The sequence below is a fragment of the Bos indicus genome, chromosome 18 (assembly GCF_029378745.1).
Source record: "Bos indicus isolate NIAB-ARS_2022 breed Sahiwal x Tharparkar chromosome 18, NIAB-ARS_B.indTharparkar_mat_pri_1.0, whole genome shotgun sequence".
NCBI classification, from domain to species: domain Eukaryota; kingdom Metazoa; phylum Chordata; class Mammalia; order Artiodactyla; family Bovidae; genus Bos; species Bos indicus.
This window is the reverse complement of record NC_091777.1, coordinates 60,003,501-60,027,529: the sequence shown is the minus strand read 5'-3', so window position 1 is coordinate 60,027,529 and position 24,029 is coordinate 60,003,501. Positions and strand designations below refer to the sequence as shown.

Here is a 24,029-nt window from a genome sequence, read left to right as displayed (position 1 = left end):
AGCATCTCAGATAGCTCTGACAGGTGTCCAGAGATCTTTTGACTATTAAGACCTAGTACAGTAATAGCACATTGAGCGGTATATCAGCAAAAACGTTTTTCAGAACCGGGAATGAGCCTTCACAGCAACGTGGGACCAAATGGTCATGAAATGCCCCCCAAAGTAGGGTCATATTTGCTAAATATTCATATCAGCAGAATAGTCTGAGCAGTCTGAGAGACTGCTCCAAAGCAGCAGTGGGGGAAGTTCAATATATAAGGTTTTGGTGAAGGGGAAGTTCAATACCATGAAGCATTCATTTCACAAAAGGTTTTTTGTTAGTCATGAGGATCTGATGTCACCATGAAGGGATTTAGTGCTTCTCTAGATAGGAGGAGATGCAAGGATTGAGATCATAAAGTCTATTCTTAAAAACATCCAACTATCTACAGACCAGTCCTACCAGAGTCCCTGGAGCAGAGTGCCTCGCTCCACTATCAAGTCCTTCCGGGGCTGTTGAAAGTCAAGAGCTTTAGCAGAATGGGGTTCAATCTCCGTGGAGGCAGAGGGAAATGCCTTTGCGGTTCACTCACTGGCAATGCCCTTGATAAATGCCAATTTGTAGTTGACACGGACCTCTTGTGGTCATACAGCCAATCATGTTTTGGGGGGCATTTCATGAACATTTTGTCTCGCGTTGCTGGGAAGGCTCCTTCCCACTTCTGAAGAATGCTTTTGCTGACAGGTCACTCAGTGTGCTATAACTGGACTAGGTCTCCATAGTCAAAGATCTCTGCACACCTGTCTTCTAGTTATGGTCCAGGAAAGTATTCCTTCTTGTTGCATCTTCCCATATCTCAGTTCAATTCAGTCACTCAGTCATGTCCAACTCTTTGCAACCCCATGGACTGCAGGATGCTAGGCCTCTCTGTCCATCCCCAACTCCCAGAGCTTACTCAAACTCATGTCTATCGTGTCGGTGACGTGATCCAACCGTCTCATCCTCTGTCGTCCCCTTCTCCTCCCGCCTTCAATCTTTCCCAGCATCAGGGTCTTTTCCAATGAGTCAGTTCTTCACATCAGGTGGCCAAAGTATTGGAATTTCAGCTTCAGCATCAGTCCTTCCAATAAATATTCAGGGCTGAATTCTTTTAGGATTGACTGATTTGATCTCCTTGCAACCCAAGGGACTCTCAAGAGTCTTGTCCAACATGACAGTTCAAAAGCATCAATTCTTTGGTGCTCAGCTTTCTTTATAGTCCAACTCTCACATCCATACATGACTACTGGAAAAATCATAGCTTTGACTACATGGACCTTTTTTTAGTAAAGTCAAGTCTCTGCTTTCTAATATGTTGTACAGGTTAGTCACAGCTTTTCTTCCAAGGAGCAAGTGTCTTTTGATTTCATGGCTGCAGTCACCATCTGCAGTGATTTTGGAGCCCCCTACCCTCAAAAAAAAGTCTCTCATTGTTTCCATTGTTTCTCCAACTATTTGTCATGAAGTGATGGGACCGGATGCCATGGTCTTCGTTTTCTGAATGTTGAATTTTAAGCCAGCCTTTTCATGCTCCTCTTTCACTTTCATCAAGAGCCACTTTAGTTCTTCTTCACTTTCTGCCATAAGGCTGGTGTCACCTGCATATCTGAGGGTATTGATATTTCTCCCAGCAATCTTGAGTCCAGCTTGTGCTTCTTTCAGCCCTTCATTTTGCATAATGTACTCTGCATATAAGTTAAATAAGCAGGGTGACAATACACAGCCTTGATGTACTCCTTTCCCGATTTGAAACCAGTCTGTTGTTCCATGTCCAGTTCTAACTGTTGCTTCTTGTCCTGCATACAGATTTCTCATGACGCAGGTCAGGTGATCTCATATTCCCATCTCTTTAAGAATTTTCCACAGTCTGTTGTGATCCACACAATCAAAGGCTGTGGCATAGTCAATAAAGCAGATAGATGTTTTTCTGGAATGCTTGCATTTTTGATGATTCAGCAGATGTTGGCATTTTGATCTCTGGTTCCTCTGCCTTTTCTAAATCCAGCTTGAACATCTGAAAGTGGAAGTTACTCCATATATAGAGTAACATTATTACAATCACTGATCACATATCGAGCTCTACACTTGATCTTCTGCTTCAAGTCCAGGCATTATTTTTGCTGGAGGCTATACACTTGTTTCAGAGAAGGCAATTGCAACCCACTCCAGTACCCTTGCCTGGAAAATCCCATGGACGGAGGAGCCTGGTGGGCTGCAGTCCATGGGGTCGCAAAGAGTCAAACACGACTGAGCGACTTCACTTTCACTTTTCACTTTGTTGCATTGGAGAAGGAAATGGCAACCCACTCCAGTGTTCTTGCCTAGAGAATCCCAGGGATGGTGGAGCCTGGTGGGCTGCCGTCTGTGGGGTCACACAAAGTCGGACATGACTGAAGCAACTTAGCAGCAGCAGCAGCATACACTTGGTTATACAGGAAACAATAATCTTGTGAAACAGGAAAAATAAAAATAGTATCAGTTCAGTTCAGTTCAGTCCCTCAGTGGTGTCTGACTTTTTGCGACCCCATGAATCGCAGCACACCAGGCCTCCCTGTCTATCACCAACTCCCAGAGATCACTGAAACTCACGTCCATCGAGTCAGTGATGCCATCCAGCCATCTCATCCTCTGTCATCCCCTTCCCCTCCTGCCCCCAATCCCTCCCAGCATGAGTCTTTTTCTATGAGTCAACTCTTCGCATGAGGTGGCCAAAGTACTGGAGTTTCAGCTTTAGCATCATTCCTTCCAAAGAAATCCCAGGGCTGATCTCCTTCGGAATGGACTGGTTGGCTGTCCTTGCAGTCCAAGGGACTCTCAACAGTCTTCTCCAACACCACATTTCAAAAGCATAGCTAATAACATTAGTGGAATTAAAAGTAAATAATTTAGCCATGAGCCTCCCACACCAAACCAGTTTTAAAAGATCGTCAAGACTGGGGAATGGTCACTTAAAGCATAAATCTGATTTTTCATATGCTTCACCAAATGTGTTACATTAAAGGATTTATCAGGTATGAAATTATAGCATTCACTTTGAATTGCAGCACTTGTATCTCCCTGAGATGCTGTAAGGTGTCGAGGGCCTTGGAGTTGTGCAGCATGGCCTTTCTCCTCATAGAGATCTCAGAATACAATAGGTTAATAGCCTAGTTACTATCATGTAAAGCTTATGTAAGTTGTCAAGGCTTTGATATGACAAATTACATCCTCCAATCTCAATGAAGGTACACACACACACAAAGAAAATAGGTGCTACGTGGTCATACCAGTAGAATAAAGATATTTTGACCCATTGGGATCATACCAATGGTAGGTTTGGTTGGGGTTACCTCTAATTTGTTAATGTGTATGACCTTAAATTCATGTGAATCCCAGGCTACACCTTTGTATGCATCCCTGTAGATGTCAAGGCCATAAATTAGTGCCACAAATCCACTGAGTTCCACACCAATCACTCTCTCTAAGGGTAATAATAAGCGTAGTTCATAAACACCTGGCTGTGTCTCATAATATTACTAGGTTGATCATTTTTAGTATGATTTAGTTGTTCCTAACATACAGGAGCTTTCAAACTTAAATAACCATAGCCTTGTGTTAACCATACAGATACATGACATAATTGTCAGACTTTTCCTTTTAATAGATGAGAGGTTAATTTTGAGACTTAGCTCGTCACTCTGATTTTGAACGACCTTAAGAGAATTTTGAGTTTGAATGACCTTAAGAGAAAACTTAAATCTATGGCCAACCTCAGAGCAAGTATTATTAACTGGCCAGGTGAGAGGATCCTATCTAGCAATATCATGAATAGGCAGAAGAGGACTGAACTAAATTTCCTAGGTGGTATCCAATCAGAGCCCTGAAGAACAGAACTCCACCAACGTAACCCAGAAGTACTAGATACAGATAATTGGCCACAACCCAACAACTGGATTGAGTTTTAAACTAGCATAGAATTGTACCTATGAAAGAAAACATTTGACTGATATACACAGCTCCAAGGAATCATGAAAGCATTATAAATGATCATACGAGTCAGGTCAGCATCTTGGGCAAGCTGTCTGCTTCTGATGTCGTCGTCCTCTCATCCTAGTGTAGTGCAGTTTCCTCTGTTTGAGCATTGCTTTAAGGTGAGTTTGAGGTCAGCAGGCCTCTCTATAGACTAGTCCAGCTTAGGGGACTTTGGAAGTGAGAATTAATCTAAGAGTCAATTTCCCTTCAATTTCACCGTACATGAACTAGTTAAGAGTACCTATAAAAAGGTCCTTCCATCCAGGTTTGAGATAGTTTCTCAAATTAAGTCTTTTTCCAGTCTTGGTTGCAGGTCGTGCATGAGGCATCTGATCTTCATCCAAAGAGAGATTACGGAGATAAGCTTCAGAGACAAACCTAGAGTGTCCTTAATAATTTAATTAAAATTTACATTAATATACCCGAACAGCAAAGAACTATCCAGGAAATGAGTCTTACTAGATACAGACCTCCATTAACAAATTGGGATTTAACATTCATTGAAACATCTTTTTCTCCCTAAAATCACCATCATTTTTACCAAATATAACCAAATTAAGACAACTCCCTTGGTAATATAGGTCTGGTCTCAATAAACTTGGCCTGATGATTTATATAACCATAATTGATTATAGACTTTTTTGCTCTTTTGAGACTTTCTAAAAAAAAAATTTATTTTTTAATTGAAGGATAATTGCTTTACATAATTTTCTTGTTTTCTGTCAAACCTCAACATGAATTGATGAGATTTGTCTAGAGTCTCAACTGAACTTTTAAAATAAATCTTTCAGGGCTAGGAAAGTCAAGCCACAGGCTTATCACAGATTTACATGAATTACTCCCATCTCAAGGTTTCCAAAAATTCATTAACAGTTCTGTACCTGTTAGTGAGATAACCTTCCTAACTTATCTGATAAAGTTTTGGAAACTAAGAGTGTCCAATCTCTGAAGGGTTCAGTTCAGTTCAGTCAGTCAGTCATGTCCGACTCTTTCCGACCCCCCAAAACTGCAACATGCCAAGCCTCCCTATCCATCACCAACTCCCAGAGTCCACCCAAACCCATGTCCATTGAGTCAGTGATGCCTTCCAACAATCTCATCCTCTGTCGTCCCCTTCTCCTCCTGCCCTCAATCTTTCCCACCATCAGGGTCTTTTCAAATGAGTCAGCCCTCCACATCAGGTGGCCAAATTATTGGAATTTCGGCTTCAACATCAGTCCCTCCAATGAACACCCAGGACTGATCTCCTTTAGAATGGACTGGTTAGATCTCCTTGCAGTCCAAAGGATTCTCGAGAGTCTTCTCCAACACCACAGTTCAAAAGCATTAATTCTTCATCTCTCAGCTTTCTTAATAGTCCAACTCTCACATCCATACATGACTATTGAAAAAACCATAGGCTTGACTAGACGGACCTTTGTTGGCAAAGTAACGTCTCTGCTCCCTAATATTCTGTCTAGGTTGGTCACAGCTTTCCTTCAAAGGAGCAAGTGTCTTTTAATTTCATGGCTGCAATCAGCATCTGCAGTGATTTTGGAGCCCAGAAAAATAAAGTCAGCCACTGTTTCCACTGTTTCCCCGTCTCTTTGCCATGAAGTGATGGGACCGGATGCCATGATCTTAGTTTTCTGAATGTTGAAATTTAAGCCAACTTTCCCCCTCTCCTCTTTCACTTTCATCAAGAGGATCTGTAGTTCTTCTTCACTTTCTGCCATAAGGGTGGTCTCATCCGCATATCTGAGGTTATTGATATTTCTCCCAGCAATCGTGATTCCAGCTTGTGCTTCTTCCAGCCCAGCAGTTCTCATGATGTACTCTGCATAGAAGTTAAATAAGCAGGGTGGCAATATACAGCCTTAACATACTCCTTTTCCTATTTGGAACCAGTCTGTTGTTCCATGTCCAGTTCTAACTGTTGCTTCCTGACCTGCATACAGGTTTCTCAAGAAGCAAGTCAGGTGGTCTGGTATTCCCATCTCTTTCAGAATTTTCCACAGTTTACTGTGATCCACACAGTCAAAGTCTTTTGCATAGTTAATAAAGCAGAAATAGATGTTTTTCTGGAACACTCTTGGTTTTTGATGATCCAGCGGATGTTGCCTATTTGATATCTGGTTCCTCTGCCTTCTCTAAAACCACTTGAACATCTGGAAGTTCCCGGTTCATGTATTGCTGAAGCCCGGCTTGGAGAATTTTGAGCATTACTTTACTACAGTGTGAGATGAGTGCAATTGTGCCATGGTTTGAGGATTCTTTGGCATTACATTTCTTTGGGATTGGAATGAAAATGGACCTTTTCCAGGCTTGTGGCCACTGCTGAGTTTTCCAAATTTGCTGACATATTGAGTGCAGCACTTTCACAGCATCATCTTTTAGCATTTGAAATAGCTCAACTGGAATTCCATCACCTCCACTAGATTTGTTCCTAGTAATGCTTCCTAAAGCCCACCTGACTTCACATTCCAGAATGTCTGGCTCTAGCTGAGTGTGAGTGATCACATCTTTGTGATTATCTGGGTCGTGAAGATCTTTTTTGTACAGTTCTTCTATGTATTCTTGCCACGTCTTCTTAATATCTTCTCCTTCTGTTAGGTCCATACGATTTCTGTTTTTTATTGAGCCCATCTTTGCATGAAATGTTCCCTTGGTACCTCCAATTTTCTAGAAGAGATCTCTAGTCTTTCCCATTCTATTGTTTTCCTCTATTTCTTTTCACTGATCACTGAAGAAGTCTTTCTTATTTCTCCTTGCTATTCTTTGGAACTCTGCATTCAAATTGGTATATCTTTCCTTTTCTCCTTTGCTTTTCACTTCTCTTCTTTTCACAGCTATTTTTAAGGCCTCCTCAGACAGCCAGTTTGCTTTTTTGCATTTCTTTTTCTTGGGAATGGTCTTGATTCCTGTCAACTCTACAATGTCACGAACCCCCGTCCATACTTCATCAGGCACTATGTCTGTCAGATCCAGTCCCTTAAATCTATTTCTCACTTCTACTGTATAGTCACAAGGGATTTGATTTAGGTCGTACCTGAATGGTCTAGTGGTTTTCCCTACTTTCTTCAATTTCAGTCTGAATTTGGCAATAAGGAGTTCGTGATCTGATCCATAGTCCACTCCTGATCTTATTTTTGCTGACTGTATAGATCTTCTCCATCTTTGGCTGCAAAGGATATAATCAATCTGACTTTGCTGTTGACCATCTTGTGATGTCCATGTGGGTTGTTGGAATAGGGTGTTTGCTATGACCAGTGTGTTCTCTTGGCAGAAGCCTTTGCCCTGCTTCATTCTGTATTCCAAGGCCAAATTTGCCTGTTACTCCAGGTGTTTCTTGACTTCCTACTTTTGCATTCCTGAAGGGTTCAGATAGAGAGAAAAGACAAGTGTTTCAACTTGTGTATAAAATATAATTTTCCCAAATTGCTGTCATAATTAGTTTCGGGGAAGGTTTTTTTTTTCCCCCTTACACCTGGAAAACACATATTCTAACCAGCAATTTTTCAGATACAAAGCATAGAAGTTATAAGCACATTCATCAGTCCTTCTGTTAAGCTTTATGAAGTCATCAGGTTTTCCATTAGAATCCTTACCCAGTTCAGAAAATGGTATTTGTCCGAAAGTCCCTTCTGTACATCTTTTTGAAGAGCAAGTATTTTTGCGAAACTTGATTAGTGCTATGACAATATTTTGAGATAGTAATTAGAATAATGCCTGATAACATTTTTCCCAAACATATCAGAATTTTAGGAGCGCCGTATGGTTTCTACGATATCTATATTAGTAACATTTACCATACAATATAACCCAAGACTTATTACTCACTTGACAATACTTCCCATGTCATTCTGTATAGAAAATGAGCCTAATGAAGGCAATGGCAACCTACTCCAGTACTCTTGCTTGGAAAATCCCATGGACAGAGGAGCCTGGTAGGCTGCAGTCCATGGGGTCGCTGGGAGTCGGACACGACTGAGTGACTTCACTTTCACGTTTCACTTTCATGCCTTAGAGAGAGAAATGGCAACCCACTCCAGTGTTCTTGCCTGGAGAGTCCCAGGGACGGGGACTCTGGGGACGCCGTCTCTGGGGTCGCACAGAGTCAGACACGACTGAAGCAACTTAGCATCAGCAGCAGTGTAATATCTCTCTTTGGGGTGTTTGCGGGCCCTCTGAAGCATCCCAAAGTTAGCTAGAAATCAAGTTCTTCATTACAATGACTTAGGAAGTTTTGTCAACAAATATCAAAAAGGTTTAGAACACTCAGCCAGATAGGATTATAGGTCATTGTGAAACAATAGCTTTTCATATAGCTAAAGTAACAATAAAAGATTTCAGAACAGATCATTTAAGAGATAAATAAATTTAAATCTGTTATCAAAGGCAGTTCACCATCTGAAAAAACGGTGTCATCTTAACAGACAGAAAAGCTAAATTCAAGTTTTGCAACAGACAGAAAAGCAAAATTCAAAGCTAAATAAGTTTTACTTTATTTAAAAGGCAAACAATTAAATTTATTTTACACTTATTTTAAACCATGTACAAAACTCACTTCTCATGGTTCACTTTTCATGGTTCACTTTCTGTACCCATTACTTTGTCCTTCCATCCTAAAAAGCCACGTGTAAGTCAGGCTTACTTCATTTTCCCTTCACAAAATGCAGTTCCATTCCTCATAGCTTCTTTACTGAAAACACACTTCATAATTTCCTTAAGTAACCAAGAATTCACTTTTTTTTTTTTTTTGGCAAGTTGGTCCATTTTTAATCGTGAGTCAAAATAAGCTGTTTTTGGCCTCCCAAAGTGCCCATCCCCTTTTATTGAGGTTAACATATTTCAGAATTTTAAGTAAACAGATGCAGTAACTGGGTAAAGTTTCCCCAGGTCCATCCTCCAGGAACTGCTGTCATTATCAGCAATGCCATCCAGTCTTCAAGGGGGATATCAGCCTGATTCTGCTCTGTAATTATTGCAGAGCTCCAATTTGCTTTATCCGTGTCAACAGTTCCCCTCGCTCATGAATATTTACTAGATCAGTGCATCCACCTATGCAGTCTTTACCGATGAAGACCCAAGGTACCGTTCTGGCTCCTGTGAGCTGTTGCAAGTAATCTTGTATCTCACTGGTGTCACCGTTGGCGCCAATTAGATACAAGATTTGGATATCGACAAATTCCAAAAGCCCTTGTTCGAAGGGCAGTTGACTGAGGAGCTCCTGAGTCCTTCTGAAGTAGGGGCAGGTGGGCTTGATGAACATGACCACCTTCGCAGACTGGATCTTGCTGTTCATGAATGCTTGAGCCATGCTGCCTCTCCTGGGAGGACACCTTAACTGCCAAGAACTGACTTTTATATTAGTATTTTATAGATTGGTGAGCATAAATACCAGTGATAATTTCTAAAACCTTTGCTTTCTTAGAGAGAACATTTTAGGATGACACCAAACAAAATGAGGGCAAAATGAGGACTGTAGCCCAGGAGGCAGCATCTCAGATAGCTCTGAGAGACTGCTTCAAAGCGGCAGTGTGGAAGGTCAATATATAAGGTTTTGGTGAATGGGAAGTTCAATACCATGAAGCACTTATTTTACAAAAGGTTTTTTTGTTGGTCATGAGGATATGATGTCACCATAAAAGGTGACATCTCCTTCTCTAGATAGGAGGAAATGCAATGATTGAGACCATAAAATCTGTTCCTAAAAACATTAAAAAAAAAAAAAAATCCAACTGTCTAAAGACCCATCTCACCGGATGCCCTGGAGCGTGGAGTGCCTCACTCCACAGCTGTTGAAGGGCAACAGCTATAGGATCATGGGGTTCACTCTCCATAGGGACAGACGGCAAATGCCTTTGTTGTTCAGTCACTGGCAGTGCTCTTGGTCAATGCCACTTTGTAGTTGACAGGCGTTTGCTATGACCAGTGTGTTCTCTTAACAAAATCGTTAGCTTTGCCCTGCTTCATTCTGTACTCCAAGGCCAAACTTGCCTGTTACTCCAGGTATCTCTTGACTTCCTACTTTTGCATTCCAGTCCCCTATAATGAAAAGGACATCCTTTTTTGGTATTAGTTCTATGAAATCTGTAGTTCTTCATAGAACTGTTCAACTTCAGCTTCTTTGGGATTAGTGGCTAAGGTATAGATTTGGGTTACTGTGATATTGAACGGTTTGCCTTGGCAATGAACAGAGATCATTCTGTAGTTTTTGAGATTGCATCCAAGTACTGCATTTTGGACTCTTTTGTTGACTATGATAGCCACTCCATTTCTTCTAAGGGATTCTTGCCCACAGTAGTAAATATAATGGTCATCTGAACTAAATTCACCCATTCTGGTCCATTTTAGGTCACTGATTCCTAGAAAGTTGATGTTCACTCTTGCCATCTCCTGTTTGACCACTTCCAATTTACCTTGATTCATGGACCTAACATTCCAGGTTCCCACACAATACGTTTTTTAAGGCTTCGGACTTTACTTCCACCACCAGAGACATCCATAACTGGGCATTGTTTTCGCTTTGGCTTAGCCTCTTCACACCTTTTGGAGCTATTTGTCTGCTTTCCTCCAGTAGCACACTGGGCATCTACCAACCTGGGGAGTCCATCTTTCAGTGTCGTATCTTTTTGCCTGTTCATAGTGTTGATGCTAGGAAAGTAATGCTCAAAATTCTCCAAGCTAGGCTTCAACAGTACACGAACCAAGAACTTCCAGACGTTCAAGCTGGATTTAGAAAAGGCAGAGGAACAAGAGATCAAATTTCTAATATCCAAAAATCAAGAGAATGTCAGAAAAACATCTGCGTCACTGAGTACGCTACAGCCTTTAACTGTGTGGATCACAACAAATTTTGGAAAATTCTTAAAGAGATGGGAATACCAGACCACCTTACCTGCTTCCTGAGAAACCTGTATGCAGGTCAAGAAGCAAGAGTTAGAACCAAACATGGAACAATGGACTGGTTCCAAATTGGGAATGGAGTACAAAGAAGTACGTCAAGGCTGTATATTGTCACTCTGCTTATTTAACTTAGCTTCAGAGTACATCATGCAAAATGCTAGGCTGGATAAAGCACCAGCTGGAATCAAGATTGCTGGGAGAAATATCAATAACCTCAGATATGCAGATGATAGCACCCTTAATGCAGAAAGTGAAGAGGAACTGAAGTGAAAGAAGAGAGTGGAAAAACTGGCTTAAAATTCAACATTCAAAAAACTAAGATCACAACATCTGGTCCCATCACTTCATGGCAAATAGATGGGGAAACAATGGAAACAGTGAGAGACTTTATTTTCTTAGGCTCCAAAATCACTGCAGAAGGTGACTGCAGCCATGAAATTAAAAGACACTTGCTCCTTGGAAGAAAAAGTATGACCAATCTAGACAGCATATTTAGAAGCAGAGACATTACTTTGCCGCCAAAGCTATGGTTGTTCCAGTAGTCATTTTTCCTGGTAGTCATGTATAGATGTGAGAGTTGGGCCATAAAGAAGGCTGAGTGTTGAAGAATTGATGCTTTTGAATGATGGTGTTGGAGAAGACTCTTGAGAGTCCCTAGGATGGTAAGGAGATCAAACCAGTCAATCCTAAAGCAGATCAATGTGAAATATTCATTGGAAGGACTGAAGATAAAGCTTCAATATTTTGGCCACCTGATGCAAAGAAGTGACTCATTAGAAAAGACCCTGATGCTGGGAAAGATTGAAGGCAGGAGGAGAAGGGGGCAGAGGATGAGATGGTTGGATGGCATTACTGACTCAATGGACATGAGTTTGAGCAAGCTCCAGGAGATGGGAAGGACAGGGGAGCCTGGTGTGCTGCAGTCCATGGGGTCACAAAGAGTTGGACACAACTTGCGCAACTGAACAACAACTCAAGAAGAGGAAGCAGAAAAGAGAGAGAAGGACACTCTCCCCCTCCCCACTTCTCCTTTTATTATAAAACTGTAGCCCACTAATTACTCTGGGCAGCACCCTCTCCCCCTCTGCTTGTAAGACTCACAAGTGTCCTATCTTTTTTTGTTTGTTTGTTTCAATCAGCACAGGCTGCCATAGAAATATGATATAGATGTCTAGAGACACAGAAGAGATCTTGTTGCTAGCGCAGGAGACAGGGTAGGTGGTATGTGAGGAGGAAGAAATTTTACTGTCTAAGTGCTGCTCACAGGATCTGAAAATCGACATTCTTCTTAATTTGGGGATTTTTCTCCTATGTTCTAAGTCTAACCCTGTTAAAACTCAAGTCTGTAAATTTAGGTATTCTACCTGCTATTTATGTATTTTAAAAAAATAAATACTTATTTATTATTTATTTGGCTGCAATGACTCATAGTTGTGGCAAGTGGGATTTAGTTTCCCGTCCAGGAATGGAACCTGGGCCCACTGCATTGGAAGCATGGAGTCTTAGTTACTGGACCACCAGGGAAGTCCTCAAATATCTCTAAGCTGGTAAGTTTCACATTGCAATGCCTGTTTTGTGACTAAGTTTTAAAATGAAACTATGAGATCTCTATTGGGATATATGTATTGCTCAGGGTAATATGTAGGTGAGCTCTATTTAACTGTCTTTTTAAAAAGTGTTTACAAATTAAACATTTCTAAATATAATAGAAACTAAGCTAAATGGATTTCGGATTCAGATGACCCAAGAAACATTTAGTATTAAATTAACATCTGGCATTAAAGTTTGTTGTTTGCTTGTTATTTAATAGAGACATGTCATTTAGACACATCACTATTAAGCACAACGTTTTTATGGTACTCAGGTTTACTCAAAGTCAGTAAGTATATTTGTTGTAAAGTTTGTCAGTAACAAAATTAACTCATGGCTTTCCCGGAGGCTCAGCAGTAAAGAATCCCCTTACCAATGCAGGAGACGTGGATTCGATCCCTGATCTGGGAAGATCCCACATGCTGTGGAGCAACTAAGCCCGTGCGACCCAACTACCGAGCCTGTGCTCTAAAGCCTGGAAGCCACAACTACCGAAGCCCATGTGCCCTAGAGCCCATGCTTTGCAAAAGAGAAGCCAGCGCAGTGAGAAGCCAGTGCACCTCAGCAAACAGTAGCCCCTGCTTGCTGCAAATACAGAAAGTCCGAGCAGCAACACAGACCCAGCACAGCCAAAATTAAATAAATAAGTATTTTTGAAATATGTTTTTCAGTTGGGGTATACTTTGTACAATTTTTAGTGATCAAGACACTCACTTTCCTGGACCAATTTTACAAGCCTATGTTATCAATTTACCAGACTCATTTTACAAACAAATTAATCTTAACTTGGCTACGTTTGGGACAAATGAGGGTGATTTAAGAAGAAAGGAATTATGTTTTAATAGATATTAAATTTTAATTTGGCTGAGATCAGTATCTACTGTCTAAAACTCACTTTTTAAATAGCGCTTTTGTCATATTATTCTAAAGTTTAATTGAGTTGTTAGGAAGATAGTCTAGGCTTGGGTCTGAAGTTCAGCAGTGTAAGCTATCTTTGGATGCAGACCAGATGCCCATAATCTATAACCAGGGGATTATATGTTCTAGAAAAAAAAAAAAAAAATCACATCATTTGAAGGACTGTGTCCACCCTGGATAAATGCCTCTTATGAGGTATTCTCAACATCCTGCACAAGGATAATGAAGGGAATCAACTTCCAGGATTTACCCTCCTCCCCTGACCCTTTACTTCCAATTTGCAGCCAAACCAGTCCTGAAAGCTCCCTGTCAATGCCACTGGACACACACTCTGTACTATTCCTTTGGGACAGTTTCTCAGCCATTCACACCTGGCTGAGAGACTACTCGGAAGGGATAACATCCAAAGCTGTAAGCACAAGTCCTGATTAAACTGCACACTGAAGTGGGACACAGGAACGTAACTTCTGGATAGCTAACTACTGCTCGAGGGATGGGAATGGCAAGGACTGTCTCGGCCGGGGCTCCAGTCAAGGCCACTAGCCCAGAGTCAAGGGCACCCAAGGGTGAGGAGACTGCCCACTATATTCAGGAGCTCCTTCTCTGTACCCCGAGTTGCCCAAGGGCCAAATCTCAGCCCAGACAGCACCTGCAGCGTGTAAGTTACGGACCAATTGCCCCACGGCTCCGCCTCTGTGAGAAGCACCTTTCTCCATGTCCATCTTTCTCTGCCTTTCTCCTTGTCCATCTCCTTGTCCATAGTCAGCAGAAGATAAATTGATACATTTTGCTGAGAACCCTGAACTTTCAGGATGGAATTTACCCAGTTAATGAGGTCTTTTGATCTCATCCAGAGGGAAATTTGCAGACTCTCCCACAGGCAGGTAGGGTCCGTGCTGACCCAGTGGCAGCCCAAGCCCAACGGGCCACGCGCGGGGTGGGGGGCACTGCCACTGTCCCTGAGGCAGATCCGCGGCTACATGATTGTTTAACAGAGGTTATGAAAACACTTACAGTAAAACCTGTCCGTTATGAAAAAGTGCAGGTAGTACAACAGGGGTGAGATGAAAATCGGAAAGCATTTCAAGAGAGGTTGGTAGCAGCTTCAAAAAAAAATATAGCAGGGACTTTTCTGGTGGCTCACTGGGAAAGAATCCACGTGCCAATGCAGGACACATGGGCTCTATCTCTGATCCAGGGAGATCCCATGTTTGATGGAGCAATTAAGCCCAGAAGCTGAAACTACTGAAGCCCAGGCCCTAGAGCCTGCGCTCTGAAACAAGAGAAGCCACTGCAGTGAGAAGCCCATGCTGAGAAAAGCCCACACAGCAACAAAGACAGAGCATAGACAAAATATATATATAGGAGTGTGGATCCCTTCTCCCTCGAGGGACAGGCCCTTTTGGCTATGCATTTCATAGCCCACCCTGCCACAGACGTCAGGAGTGAGATTCAAAAAGCAACTGCTAGTCCTCAGACCCCTCTGAGCGATTTGCTCCAAGTGGCTTATTCAGTTTTTGATAATAAGGACATGGTTGAAAAGGCTGAACATTCCCAGAGAAATACACAAAGGCCTGAAATGACGATTGTAGCTTTGTCCACTTAGAGACCACCAGAGGGGAGGTCAGTCTTTGCAGGCCAAGCTGGCCATGATGGACCACAAAGCCCACAGGTACCCAGACCAACCCAGGGTGCCCTGTGTGGACAGAAGGGCTCTGGAGGAGAGACTGTGGCAGACTCGCCCTTTTATAGACAGCTAGGGAACTGGAGGAGGGAATGCCCCAGACACCAGAGATCCATGGGGCCCCTCGGCCTTGGATGGTTTCCCAACACTGAGGGCCCCTGAGGTCACAAGTGGCTCTGCCTACAGCACCGTGTATATGACTAGTGCTGAAGCTCGAGGGGTCACTGAAGCGGGGGCCGAGATGGAATTCCTCGGACACCAGTGCAGAGCTTTCTGTCTTAACCCGAAGGGCTGGAAATTTAACAACCATAAAAAACACATAATCGGAACATCAGTACCAACACAGGCCCACTTTCCAGAAACCCCCTTCATGCTCCAACAATGGTCAGTGGTTTCTACATCGATTTTTGTGCCTGTCACCTCTCTTTTAACTCAAGGGACTTACTAGTTAAATTAGGCTCCACTCTGATTCTTGAGGGACAAGGAAGCCACCCGTATGACTAAAGGATACTAACAAAACTAAAAAACAGATTAACTCTATAACTGAGATAAAAGACTTAATAGACGCTGCAGTACGAAACACTGAAGTTCTGGGTCTAGCTACAAATAAACAGACTGAGGCCCTACATGATGCTCTTCCAGATTTGGAACCTGTTTTGAGCAATGTAGCCCAGCTGGTAAAGAATCCGCCTGCAATGCTGTTACTGAAAGGTATGTGTTGGGGTCCAGGCATGTTTTGTACCCCTCCCTCATCAGACAGACTCCTCAGGTTCTCTTGGGCCTCGCCCCAGGAATGTGCACAGAGCCGCAGATGATTCTGATCTGGATCCTGCATTGAGCACCAGGGCTCTTAGCCTCCACTTCTGAGACTGAGATCAGGCCCTGGGGGAGAGAAGGGCGCTCTGCTCCGAGTGGGGCTGGACCAGGGCCTGCTGTGTGACCTGAAGGGCATCGTGGGGTGAGTGGAGGTGCCCCCTGCTGCTGTGTGCATGATGCCTCATCAGGAGGGAAGTGTGATCTGAGGGACAGTGTGGGAAAGTCCCATGTTGGACTCTGTGCGGGAGTTGACCATCCTGAGTCCCTCCTGAGACAGTGGCCACAGGGGACTGTGTGTTCCTCATGGTGAGGGCTTCCCTGTGTGTGTGGTTGGGGCTCAGGAAGGGGGTGTGTTGATCCTAAGCATTAAACAGCATGTTTTCCACTTTCATGATAGAACTGTGAAGACTCATGGACGAAGAAGCCCAGAAGAGGAAAAAGCAGGAGTCAGGCATGGCTCTTTCTCAGGTAGGGTCATATTCTCAGTGGATTCTCACACTGCCTTCCTGAAATGCCCTTCTCAAGACTGGCTCATCGTGTCTGACTCTGAAGTGTCCTGTCTGACTACTGTACATGGACACTCACCCAGGGCCTTCCCTCAGGGCCTGTCGTCTCGACTTAGATCCTGTCTCCCCATGACCTGGTGACCTGGACCTTGTGAGGAGGCTCCCGTGGGCACCGTCCTGGGCAGGGCTTCTCACCCATGGGTAGAAGACGGGGTCTCAGTGCTGTTGGGTAGTACGGACTGTTTAGGGCCCATCTGCATGCGATGTCTGCTCTCAGTCAACCAGGGTAAAGAAGCTGTATGTGGACCTCAGGTATTAACATGTACAGTACACGGTAAAATCTGCAAAAGAGGCCAATGAGTGGGAATCAGTTCTGACTTTTTACAGTACATTTAAAACTAAATGAGCATCTCCTTGAAAACTTAAGTGTTTGGGAATGGAATGGAACGTTCAGAAAGAGATCTCAGGACTAGATGGTGTTTCATATCATTGTCTGTTTTATCTTTTTTCTTCATTTTCAGTTTCTTTTTTTTTCCTTTTTTAAATTCTTTTCATTTTTTCTAGTCTTTCCATTGTCTATTTAAATCATGAAATCAAGTTTACTAATATTTTTTGTCTTTTCCTCTTGGTTGCAAGTTTCGTCTTGCAGGATCTTAGTTCCTGAGGAGGAATTGAACCTAAAACCCCTTCAGCAGAAATGCAGGGTCTTAAGCACTGGACCACCAGGAAAGTCCCAACTTTACTCATTTTGATTCATTATTTATTTTGGAAACAATATTTAATGTAGGAAATTAGAGACTAAGAATTGGCTCCAAATAGCTTTCCATTGAATTATCAGAATATTATTTCTACTGAAATGATCCTTATCTCTTTTTCTTCTTCTCCTTTTGTGTGAAAATAAAAACTCTGCTCAGGGCCTATTGGTGAAATGTATTTTCATATCAGGGACAGTTGACCTTCAAGGATGTGGCCATCAAATTCACTCCTGAGGCATGGGAATGCCTGAACCCTGTTCAGAGGGCCTTGTACCGGGATGTGATGATAGAGACCCTCAGAAACATGCTCTCTGTGGTTAAGGATAACTTGCCTCTGAAGTTTGGGGTCTGCCCTGGGGGTGGGTCTCTACATTTTCTCTGTATGCCTCTTGGTAGCCCGTTTTTAGTGACTGAGCTCAAAGCCCTGTTGACTCAGACAAGAAAAGCCTCATGATTGGCATTAGGAGTTTAAACTTGTCCTTTCTTCAGGTGATCTGTCCACTACATGATACACAAAGAGTTTTTCCAGAGCTTGAGTATTTATAAAGTTGATTTCAACCTTTTGAAATATCTAATTTCCTATTTTCTACCCCTATGGTCCTGGTTTAGTAGTTCTTTAAAAGTAATAGATATTGGAGAGGAGCCAAGATGGTGGAGGAGTAGGATGGGGAGAACACTTTCTCCCCCACAAATTCATCAAAAGAGCATTTAAACGTCGAGTAAATTCCATAAAACAACTTCTGAATGCCGGCAGAGGACATCAGGCACCCAGAAAAGCAACCCAACTCTTTGAAAGGAGGTGGGAAAAAATATAAAAGACAAAAAAAGAGACAAAAGAGGGAGGGACAGAGTTCTGTCCCGGGAAGGGAGTCTTAAAAAGAGAGAACTTTCCAAACACCAGGAAACCTTCTCACTGCCAAATCTGTGCCGAGCTTTGGAAGCACAGAGGGCAACATAACAGGGAGAAAAAATAAATAAACAATTAAAACTCACAGATTGCGAGCCCTACGGTAACTCCCCCAGCAGAGAAGGAGCGCAGACGCCTGCACACGCCATTAGCAGGCGGGGGCTGGGCAGGGAGGCGCGACGTGGGCTGCATCGCTTAGAGTAAGAATCTGGCCTGAATACCCTGAGCGCTATCTGAGCGAAATAATTTGGGCTAGCAAACCAGACTGTGGGATATCTACCACGCAAAAAGCCAGCCCTAACCTAAGACACCACCAGGCCCGCGCACGGAACAAAGGACTGAACAGAGATAGCCGGCTGCAGACCTTCCCCCTCTGGTGACAGGCAGCCAGAGCCGGAAGGGGGCAATCGCAGCCCCAGAGAGACATTATCTATAAAACTATAAGCAGGCGTCTTTGCTAACTAAAAGTTTTTGGGGGTCTGGACGGTCAACATCTGCCTGAGAAGGTGTGCCGGTTTTACACCCAGATAACCGAGTAGTGGGGAGGCGATAAGTGGCAGCATTGGCACTCACCAAACACCTCATCACCTGAGCTGCTTGGACCTGGGAAGAGCACAAAACGCAGGCCCAACTGAGTCTGCGCCTCTGAGGGCTACCCGAGTGCCTGAACCTGAGCGACTTGGACCTGGGAGGTACATGCAGCCCAGGGCCGGCCTCGGATTGTTCTCGGTGGAACAACCTAGAGCCCGAGCAGTGTGGGCAGGGAGGCTACATGCGCCGTGAGCGGGGGCAGACCCAGTGTGTCTGAGGCACTGCGAGCGCACGCCAGTGTTATTTGTTTGCAGCATCCCTCCCTCCCTCCCCACAGCGCGACTGAACAAGTGAGCCTAAAAAAAAAAAAAAAAGTGTCCTCCACCATCCCCTTTGTGTTAGGGCAGAAACCAGACACTGAAGAGACCAGCAAATAGAAGAAGTTATAACAGAGGGAAACGCCTTGGAAGCTACAGGCAATAGATTAAACCCTGTGGTTACTACGGACTACATAGGAAGGGGCCTATAGATCTTGAGAAATATAAGTCGGACCAAGGAACTAGCCAAAAATGAACTGAACGTGCAATACTCACAACAAAACCAAAGAAAGTCCTAGATATATTTTTACTATTTTTACTATCATTCTTTCTTTCTTTTTTTTTTAATTAAAAAAAATTTTTTTAAGTCCTCTATTGTTCTTTTAATTTTCACTTTTATAACCTATTACTTTGCAAAAAAAACAAAAAACAAAAAAACCCTATTTTTTCCTTCTTCAGCAAACTTCATATATATATATATTATAATTTTTTGACCTTGTTTTTTTTTTCTTCTTTAACATTGTATTTTTGAAATTCCAAACTCTACTCTAGATTTTTAATTTTAGCTTTTTGGTATATGTTATCAATTTTGTACCTATAGTTTTTTTTTATAATTTCTGTGACTTTTTCTTTTCTCTGTTTCTCTCTCTTCTTCTTTTATATAACATTGTATATCTGAAATTCCAAACTCTATTCTAGATTTTTAATTTATGCTTTTTGGTATTTGATATCAATTTTGTACCTATATTTTTTTTAATAATTTCTGCGACATTGTTTTTGTTTGTTTGTTTGTTTTCTCTCTTTATTTTTCTTCTTTTTTTTTTAACATTGTATTTTTGAAATTCCAAACTCTACTCTAGATTTTTAATTTTTGCTTTTTGGTATTAGTTATCAAATTTGTACCTGTATTTTCGTTATAATTTTCATGACCTTGTTTGTTTTTGTTTGTTCGTTTTTTCTCTCTTTCTTTTCCTTCTTCTTTTCTTTAACATCGTATTTTTGAAATTCCAAACTCTACTCTAGATTTTTAATTTTTGCTTTTATGTATTTGTTACCAATTTTGTACCTTTAAGAACCCAATCTTCAGGACCCATTTTTCACTAGGGAGTGAGATTACTGGCTTGACTGCTCTCTCTCCCTTTGGACTCTCCTTTTTCTCCACCAGGTCGCCTGTGTCTCCTCCCTAACCCCTCTCTACTCTACCCAACTCTGTGAATTTCTGTGTGTTCCAGACGGTGGAGAACACTTAGGGAACTGATTACTGGCTGGATCTGTCTCCCTCCTTTTCAATCCCCCCTTTTATCCTTCTGGCCACCTCTGTCACCTTCCTCCTTCTTCTCTTCTCTGTATAACTCCGTGAACATCTCTGAGTGGTCCAGTTGTGGAGTGCACATAAGGAAGTGACTACTGGCTAGCCCACTCTCTCCACTACTGATTCCACCTCATCTCATTTGGGTCACCTCTAACTCCCTCCTCCCTCTTCTCTTCTCCATGTAACGCTGTGAACCTCTCTGAGTGACCCTCACAGTAGAGAAACTTTTCATCTTTAACGTAGATGTTTTATCAATGGTGCTGTATAGAAGGAGAAGTTTTGAAACTACTGTAAAAATAAGACCAATAACTGGAAGCAGGAGGCTTAAGTCCAAACCCTGACTCCAGGGAACTCCTGACTCCAAGGAACATTAATTGACAGGAGCTCATCAAACGCCTCCATACCGACACTGAAACCAAGCACCACACAAGGGCCAACAAGTTCCAGGGCAAGACATACCAAGCAAATTCTTCAGCAACAAAGGAACACAGCCCTGAGCTTCAAGATACAGGCTGCCCAAAGTCAACCCAAAACCATAGACATCTCATAACTCATTACTGGACATTTCATTGCACTCCAGAGGGAAGAAATACAGCTCCACCCACCAGAACACCGACACAAGCTTACCTAACCAGGAAACCTTGACAAGCCACCTGTAAAACCCACACACAGCGAGGAAATGCCACAATAAAGAGAACTCCACAAACTGCCAGAATACAGAAAGGACACCCCAAACTCAGCAATTTAAACAAGATGAAGAGACAGAGGAATACCCAGCAGATAAAGGAACAGGATAAATGCACACCAAACCAAACAAAAGAGGAAGAGATAGGGAATCTACCTGATAAAGAATTTCGAATAATGATAGTGAAATTGATCCAAAATCTTGAAATTAAAATGGAATCACAGATAAATAGCCTGGAGACAAGGATTGAGAAGATGCAAGAAAGGTTTAACAAGGACCTAGAAGAAATAAAAAAGAATCAATATATAATGAATAATGCAATAAATGAAATTAAAAACACTCTGGAGGCAACAAATAGTAGAATAACAGAGGCAGAAGATAGGATTAGTGAATTAGAAGATAGAATGGTAGAAATAAATGAATCAGAGAGGATAAAAGAAAAACGAATTAAAAGAAATGAGGACAATCTCAGAGACCTCCAGGACAATATTAAATGCTACAACATTCGAATCATAGGGGTTCCAGAAGAAGAAGACAAAAAGAAAGACCATGAGAGAATACTTGAGGAGATAATAGTTGAAAACTTCCCTAAAATGGGGAAGGAAATAATCACCCAAGTCCAAGAAACCCAGAGAGTCCCAAACAGGATAAACCCAAGGTGAAACACCCCAAGACACATATTAATCAAATTAACAAAGATCAAACACAAAGAATAAATATTAAAAGCAGCAAGGGAAAAACAACAAATAACACACAAGGGAATACCCATAAGGATAACAGCTGATCTTTCAATAGAAACTCTTCAAGCCAGGAGGGAATGGCAAGACATACTTAAAGTGATGAAAGAAAATAACCTACAGCCCAGATTATTGTACCCAGCAAGGATCTCATTCAAGTATGAAGGAGAAATCAAAAGCTTTACAGACAAGCAAAAGCTGAGAGAATTCAGCACCACCAAACCAGCTCTCCAACAAATACTAAAGGATATTCTCTAGACAGGAAACACAAAAATGGTGTATAAATTCGAACCCAAAACAATAAAGTAAATGGCAACGGGATCATACTTATCAGTAATTACCTTAAACGTAAATGGGTTGAATGCCCCAACCAAAAGACAAAGACTGGCTGAATGGATACAAAAACAAGACCCCTACGAGAGACCCACCTCAAAACAGGGGACACATATGGACTGAAAGTGAAGGGCTGGAAAAAGATTTTCCATGCAAATAGGGACCAAAAGAAAGCAGGAGTAGCAATACTCATATCAGATAAAATAGACTTTAAAACAAAGGCTGTGAAAAGAGACAAAGAAGGTCACTACATAATGATCAAAGGATCAATCCAAGAAGAAGATATAACAATTATAAATATATATGCACCCAACACGGGAGCACCGCAGTATGTAAGACAAATGCTAACAAGTATGAAAGGAGAAATTAACAATAACACAATAATAGTGGGAGACTTTAATACCCCACTCACACCTATGGATAGATCAACTAAACAGAAAATTAACAAGGAAACACAAACTTTAAATGATACAATAAACCGGTTAGACCTAATTGATATCTATAGGACATTTCATCCCAAAACAATGAATTTCACCTTTTTCTCAAGCGCACATGGAACCTTCTCCAGGATAGATCACATCCTGGGCCATAAAGCTAGCCTTGGTAAATTCAGAAAAATAGAAATCATTCCAAGCATCTTTTCTGATCACAATGCAGTAAGATTAGATCTCAGTTACAGGAGAAAAATTTTAAAAATTCCAACATATGGAGGCTGAACAACACGCTGCTGAATAACCAACAAATCACAGAAGAAATCAAAAAAGAAATCAAAATTTGCATAGAAATGAAAGAAAATGAAAACACAACAACCCAAAACCTGTGGGACACGGTAAAAGCAGTCCTAAAGGGGAAAGTTCATAGCAATACAGGCACACCTCAAGAAACAAGAAAAAAGTCAAATAAATAACCTAACTCTACACCTAAAGCAACTAGAAAAGGAAGAAATGAAGAACCCCAGGGTTAGTAGAAGGAAAGAAATCTTAAAAATTAGAGCAGAAATAAATGCAAAAGAAACAAAAGAGACCATAGCAAAAATCAACAAAGCCAAAAGCTGGTTCTTTGAAAGGATAAATAAAATTGACAAACCATTAGCCAGACTCATCAAGAAACAAAAGGAGAAAAATCAAATCAATAAAATTAGAAACGAAAATGGAGAGATCACAACAGACAACACAGAAATACAAAGGATCATACGAGACTACTATCAACAATTATATGCCAATAAAATGGACAATGTGGAAGAAATGGACAAATTCTTAGAAAAGTACAACTTTCCAAAACTCGACCAGGAAGAAATAGAAAATCTTAACAGACCCATCACAAGCACGGAAATTGAAACTGTAATCAAAAACCTTCCAGCAAACAAAAGCCCAGGTCCAGACGGCTTCACAGCTGAATTCTACCAAAAATTTAGAGAAGAGCTAACACCTATCCTGCTCAAACTCTTCCAAAAAATTGCAGAGGAAGGTAAACTTCCAAATTCATTCTATGAGGCCACCATCACCCTAATACCAAAACCTGACAAAGATGCCACAAAAAAAAGAAAACTACAGGCCAATATCACTGATGAACAGAGATGCAAAAATCCTTAACAAAATTCTAGCAATCAGAATCCAACAACACATTAAAAAGATCATACACCATGACCAAGTGGGCTTTATCCCAGGGATGCAAGGATTCTTCAATATCCGCAAATCAATCAATGTAATACAACACATTAACAAATTGAAAAACAAAAACCATATGATTATCTCAATAGATGCAGAGAAAGCCTTTGACAAAACTCAACATCCATTTATGATAAAAACTCTCCAGAAAGCAGGAATAGAAGGAACATACCTCAACATAATAAAAGCTATACATGACAAACCCACAGCAAGCATTATCCTCAATGGTGAAAAATTGAAAGCATTTCCTCTAAAGTTAGGAACAAGACAAGGGTGCCCACTTTCACCATTACTATTCAACATAGTTTTGGAAGTTTTGGCCACAGAAATCAGAGCAGAAAAAGAAATAAAAG

The 24,029-nt window shown here is 41.6% G+C and overlaps 1 protein-coding gene and 1 pseudogene across 1 annotated transcript in view; one reads left to right on the top strand and one right to left on the bottom strand.

Annotated features, from left to right (window-relative positions):
- LOC109571941 (zinc finger protein 665-like) overlaps window positions 1-24,029 on the top strand; it is a 137,775-nt gene that overhangs the window by 53,609 nt on the left and 60,137 nt on the right. The gene's annotated exons all lie outside the window — the stretch shown is intronic.
- On the bottom strand, window positions 8,991-9,329 carry LOC109572200 (glutaredoxin-1 pseudogene; annotated as a pseudogene).